Consider the following 7,025-nt stretch of genomic DNA (forward strand, 5'->3'; position numbering starts at 1 on the left):
ATTTTTTAAACCAAAAAACAACATACTTCAAGCATTTTAGTTTCTTGTCCAGCCTTAAAATCTTTAAAGGGTACAGTCAGAAAAATAATCAAGAACACATTCGGAGAAATGTTTAGATGTCACCATTAGTCTAATCTAACTAATCTACTCCACTATTCAAATTAATTCAATTTAGATTTCTATTGTATATTGTTTATAGTATGTATAAAAAGGGAGCACGTGCTAGATAATGCTAGCACTCTTGAGATCTACAGAACGAATCACTATGAATTATACAGTCTACGAGCAAGCATCACAGGCCATCAATCACCCCAAATGGTACTATTTACGGAATATAGGACACACCTTGATATACTTGCTGTTATAGAAAGGACATTTAATCAGTTACAGTTACATTATTTACTGTTTTAGTGTCACCCAAATGAGGATGAGGTTTCCTTCTGAGTCTGGTTCCTCTCAAGGTTTCTTCCTCATATCATCTCAGGGAGTTTTTCCTTGTCACCATCACCACAGGCTTGCTCATTAGGGATAAAATAAGGATAAAAAAGTGTAATAATTAAATCAAATAATTTATTTTTATTTCAAGTTATTTAGTTATTTATTTTTATTTGTTTATTTTATTTTATTTTTTTTCCCCCTCTCCTTTTTTTTATCTTCTTTTGTAAAGCTGCTTTGAGACAATGTCCATTGTAAAAGGCGCTATACAAATAAAACTGAATTGAATTGAACTTGTAGATGCACGCATACTTGGAAATGCAAATAAGGAAGGGTGACTGTGGTCAAAATGTGAAAAGGGGTGTTTTAGATTCCCCAGATTATTAATATATAACATGTATAAAAGCTCATTTTCAGGATTTCTAGATTAATGTAATTATAGGCCTAAATTATTAGATTAGATTCAATTAAATATCATTGGATTCGATCAGATTGGATTAGATTAGATTTCATTTTACCTGGTCACCGGTGTTTTGATGAGTGTTATAATAGGTGAAGGTGTGCTATGTTTCTTAGACCTACTGAGAATGGTTCCAAATAAAAGCTTTAAATTAAACGTAAGGAATTTGTATTCAAGAAGCAGCTCTCTTCATGCATGTCTCAGCCTCAAACAAAATCACAGTATAGCAACCCCGTAATTGACCATTTACTTCTAAACTCATCAGAGCTGCACAGCTAAAGCAGCTCTTGAAAGGGAGAGCGTTGATGCCATTGTGTCTCTTATCATAAGAGTTAAAAACATGGTGAGAGTTTGGGATAATAAATAGTGACAAAAGTAGTGGGAAGGGGAGAAAAAAACAAGCAGGGATCTGAACACCACAGAGTGATCTGTCAAGAGAGTGGGACAGCCAAGCTATAAAAATAAGGAGGACGGAGTGTAATCAGCCTACGATTGGGGCAGTGTGGGTGGGGGTTGTAGTTTGATGTTAGTGGGCAAGTGTGAGTGGGGGGGGGGACTCTAGAAATAGCATGTGCTGCTTCACTGTAGGCAGTTTAACTGGGAGAGGATGCGGCTATGTACATAAGACATATAGAGTCTCTACATTCAGTAACAGCTGTCACGGTTCCTCCAGGACACAGAATTCAAACACAAACAAACAAAGAAGTAGAGAGGATGTAAATAGTCTAAAATTAAGTCTAAAAAAATTTTTTTTGCGATATATAAAAAATTCAGTTCAAGATAAATCACGTAAGAACTTTTCGACTTTTATTGTGATTTACCAACAAACAAAAATTGAACCACAAACAGAAATATTTTAGTGGAAATATTAAAAACCCTGTTAATAATAAAATTTAAAATTGTTAAAGTGCACTCCAAATTGAGAACTCAGTCTTTCGGTGTAAGAAGTTATTTATTTAGTATATTGGGAGCAGTGGTGGCTCAAGCGGTTAACAGTCTGAGTTGTTGATTGGAAGGTTGGGGTTCAAGCCCCAACATCACCAAGCTGCCACTGTTGGGCAATTGAGCAAGGCCCTTAACCCTCTCTGCTCCAGTGGTGCTGTATCATAGCTGTTCCTGTGCTCTGACCCCAACTTTCTTAGCTAAGATATGTAAAGAAAAGAATTTCACTGTGTTGTAATGCATGTGTGGCGATAATAAAGGCTTCTTCTTCGATACCAATTTATTTGTATCTTGATTTGGCAATTTTATTCCACTCTTCCAGTGCTCTACATCTAAGTAATTGTGAGTGGCTATCCTCTGCACAGCCCTCTTCAAGCCATTGCACAGGTTTTGAATAGGAATTAGACCTGGACTCTGATTGAACCATGCAAAAACTTTGATCTTCTTTTTCTAAAGTCGACTTGGATTTCTGCTCTGAGTTGCTGTCAAGTTGGAACATTTTCTTCATCTTCACCTGTCTAACAGAGGCCTGCAGGTTTTGGACCCTAATAGATCTCTCTATCTTGTCTAGAGCCTGAGTCCAGCTGAAGAGAAACAGCCCTATAGCATGATTTTGCACACACCATGCTTCACTCTGGGGGTGGTGTTTTGTGGCTGATAAATTTTGCTGTCAGACATTTATCCACAGAAAGGTCATGGTTTCATTAAGCCATAGCACATCTTGCCACATATTTGGGCAAAGTCTCTTAGCTCTGACATGAGAGAGTGATGTCACTCGATGCAGGGATTGACCAGTACTTGCTGAATATTTCTGCAGCTCCTTTAATGTTACTGTAGGTCTCTTGACAGCCCCCATGGTAAGTTTTTGTCTTGAACTTTGTTAATTTTAAAAGAAAATCATGTTCTTCAGTTGTTAAAGATGACCTTTACAATGTTCCATGGTACAGCTAATGTTTTGGAAATTCTTTTCTACCCAACCTACTGACCTAAAACGAATGAACTCCATCAATCACTATAGATTCTGTAAGATGGGACTTTTTATGTGTATGTGAGATATGAGATCTGTATGAGAGATGCTGCTGAGACCAACAATTCTGAAGCTTAAATTTTAGCTAAAACATATTAAAAGAAAACTAAATTGTACTTGTAAATTTGTAATCTAGCGGCTATCTTTTAAAACATACAAAATAAGACGGTGAAAATTCACACTGGTAAGCATTGTAGTAATTTAGATAAAGAGGAATTTAAGGTGAGTCTGGGTCCCTATATTAACATTTTTTTTAATCTAGAAGAAACTGGTTTTATCTCCTGAATCTATTTGAATATAATTGAGCTCACACTGAGATTATTCTTTATTTTGTGTCGGATGAGTAATGCATTTATGACGGTTCTTTATTGCTGCTGCTGACATGGAGATAATACCAAATTATGAAAATATGCATCCATATGTATTACCATACATCAGATATGTATCTAATATAAAAAAACAAACAAAAAAAAACGGCATATGAAAGTGGCTCGAATCCCATTCGAGTATTTCAAGGCCATTGTTTAGTGATGTAAGAAGTGTGTGAATGCACAAATTTACATATACATTGTTTGTACAAACTTTTCAACAACAAAACAATTAATGAAGCCTTCGGAAGCTTGGGTAAATTTGGGTGTATATTCACACACAGCTTTGTTTAAGCATTTATCCACGGAAAATAAATTCAGAAGTATACTTAGCTCTGAAACTCGTTTATTCACAGGTCTTGACAACCCATCCATCCATTGTCTATACCCACTTTATTCCTAATTAGGGTCACGGGGGTCTGCTGGAGCCTATCCCAGTGCACATAGGGCGAAAGGCAGGGGTACACCCTGGACAGGTCACCAGTCCATCACAGGGCAGGTCTTGACAACCATTCAGTTGAATTATCTGTTAAAATCAATGACTTTTTTTCTTTAGGCATAACTATTATTAAATACAAAGATGTGTCAAGTTTCAATTTAATCCTGTTTTTTAAAAAGATGAAGAGAGTCGGCACGAAAATGAATGCAGTATGGTTTATCTAGTTCAGCTGGATGATTTGGAGAGAAAGCCATTCTGAGAGAGAGAGAGAGAGAGAGAGAGAGAGAAACATTTTAGGGACCAGACCAATTTGTAGCTGACAGCTCCAAGTGCTTTATCAGCAGGTCTGCCTACCATCTCCTGAAACCGCTACTAAATTTGTGCCATCACTTGGAGCCTACGTTAGCGCAAGGAAACAAGCAGCACAGCTAAACACCTTACACAGTACACATTTTAGAGCAGAACATATAGTGAAGTATAGTGAAGGTTTATCAACCGTCATGAAGATTACTGCCCACAGTTTTTCCTTTGCTTTTCTTTGTTTCTCCAACTTATATGCAGTGTCTTTACACTGATACACAACAGGCACCTGAGAAACAACATTTCTACACAATTCCTTTATTTTACGAATGTCACTTGGACTACAATCGTGTCATATGAAAAATGAACCATTAGAAACTTTTCCTTACAATTTCTAAAAGCTTACAAAAATATTACAATGAAGAATGAGTTTGCTGTTGAAAATTATTTTATTTGCATGCTTTTTAGTGCATATAACTATGATATAACCTTGGAGTCCTGTTTTTTTTTAAAGTAATCCTTTAAAGAGACGTATCAGCATGGACATAGTGGCTATGAACCACTGTTAGTGAAAATTTCAATTACAAAAGGACAATATTGCTAAAGAAATCTGGATGAATTCATTTTATTTTTTTATTCAGCTTTAGTAAGTGCTTTATCCTGGTCAAGATCTCAGATTTGGTGTCTATCCTGGGAACCCTATCCTGGGCGTGAGGGCAGAAATACAACCTGCATGGAATGCCAGGACTTTATAGAGCAGCATACACACACAAAGACACACACACACACACACACAAAGACACACACATGTTAACACAGACATTCACATTCAGGGGAAATTTCGCAGGTAATTCCACTGATTCCCTGTTTTTGAGCAGGGGAAGAAACGTGAAGAACCTGGAGGAAATCCACATGGATATGATGAGAACCTGCAAGACTCCACGCAGAGAGGAACCTAATATCACCAACGCTGTGATATACACATCCATGCCCCCTGTTCTTCATATAACAATTACAGTTTTGTGCATAAGAACAAATGTTGACATTTTTGAAATACATGTTACTAAATGAGACCCATTCCAACTAGAAGTCAAACCACAAAATCAGTGAAGAAGGAGCACAGCTTAGAAGTGAAAATTTCTTTAACATATTAGTGAATATAAGTAAAACAGATAGATAGATAGATAGATAGATAGATAGATAGATAGATAGATAGATAGATAGATAGATAGATAGATAGATAGATAGATAGATAGATAGATAGATAGATAGATAGATCCTGGAGGGGCATCATTTTCTTGGTGATCTTCACTGTAGTGCCTCTATTTGTTGATGTTGATCTTCACAGTGTTCCAGTAAAGTTTTGGGAATTCTTTTCTACCCAAACTACTGAAGTATAAAGAACTCCATCAATCACCAGATATTCTGTAAGATGGGACTTAATATTGTGTACACAGGAAAGGAATTTTCCATACTAGAGAAGAAAAAAGACCACTTAGTGAATCATTGGTTAAGGTTCTGAGCTTGTGTTTGGAATAAGACTGCCATCAGCTCACATGTATCTTTGTATTGTGTCAAGAAAAGCTTGATGAAAATCTTTTTTCCAGTGACAGCTGTAACAAAGCATATGTGACAAGCATCTCGGATTCACCTTTGAACCTTGACGATCAAAACCGTCTCTGTTTTTTAACATACAGTAGATACATCTTGAGCAGGAACTATCAACCATTTGATTTCCTTTTTATCCTTCTTCTGCTCCCATACTGTTTAATGCACACCTTCTTGATATAATTGTGAATGTATAGCTGGTACGTGAAGACCTTTATTTGCGAATGGGATTATTGCGGATCAGTGGGATCATTTATCAGCTGTGCCATGTGGGAGAGAGAGGATTCAGACCACAGCAGACACTTTTCCGGCAGACACTTAAATTCCTTACATGTGTATCTTAGAGAAATGGTTCGCTAAATGATGCATAAGCTAATTTTTATAAGGAGAGGCACTTTCATATTACCTAGCTCAGGAAGGAATGGGTCTTGTTCCCGGTGAGATTTTTGTTATTATTATAATATTATGATAGACACTGAATCCTGTGACATATAGATGGTGATATCAGTTATCGGAAGGAACAAACTGGAGGAGAGGTTCTCAAGACAGCTCGATTAGAAAGGCATTCATCAGTGAGAGGCATTTGCTATAACTAAGTGTGACAGTGAATGTGATAGTTTGGTGTGTGTGTGTGTGTAGGGCTGAGAAAATCACCAGCACACACTTCCATCCCACTACCAGGGACAGCAGACTGCATTAACCCAAGCCAGAACTGTTACATAACGAATATGCCTATCAGAATGCTCTGTGTTCTCTCCAAAGCTCAAATACATAACCAGACAAAAGCAATTCCATTATCTTCCACCCCACAACCTGAACCACTTTATGACATGGATATTAATACAGAAAAGGTGTTAGTCTAAAGTAAGAGGAGTCAGGGCTGGAGAAGAGGAGGATAACAGTTTTGGAGAATGTTCTATACATTTCTCACATCTCAATCACTTCAAGTCAAGTCATAAAGCCTTTATTGTTATTTTTATTGCCATATACAGCTGGTGCAGTGCACGGTAATATGAAGCAATATTCCTCCAGGATCATGGTGCTACATAAAACACAGGACTATGTGAACAATACAGTGCAAGACAGTGCAGCATCAACCTGTACAGTTTTATAATGAATAAAATGCAATATTAAAATGCTCTGGATGTTACATGGCCTCACGCAAGTTTAACCGGCTTATTCGGAGGGGCATGTTTTCTGACCACTGCTATCAGGTTCCACAATACCTCCATATGCCAACCCTGCCCTGCTTCAACACAATCCACAATCTAGTATCGAAATAAATAAGCAGAAAATCACTTTTTTTTTTTAAATCGTATGGAATATTTTATAATAAAATACCTCACGTCTCACACAGACACAATGATAAAGTTGCAGTCAGCGATGGGGGGGATATTTTCTTATGCACTGTAGTAGACTGTGGTTTTCTTAACTTTAAAAACATTT

This window comes from Hemibagrus wyckioides, linkage group LG19, assembly GCF_019097595.1.
Source record: "Hemibagrus wyckioides isolate EC202008001 linkage group LG19, SWU_Hwy_1.0, whole genome shotgun sequence".
NCBI classification, from domain to species: Eukaryota; Metazoa; Chordata; class Actinopteri; order Siluriformes; family Bagridae; genus Hemibagrus; species Hemibagrus wyckioides.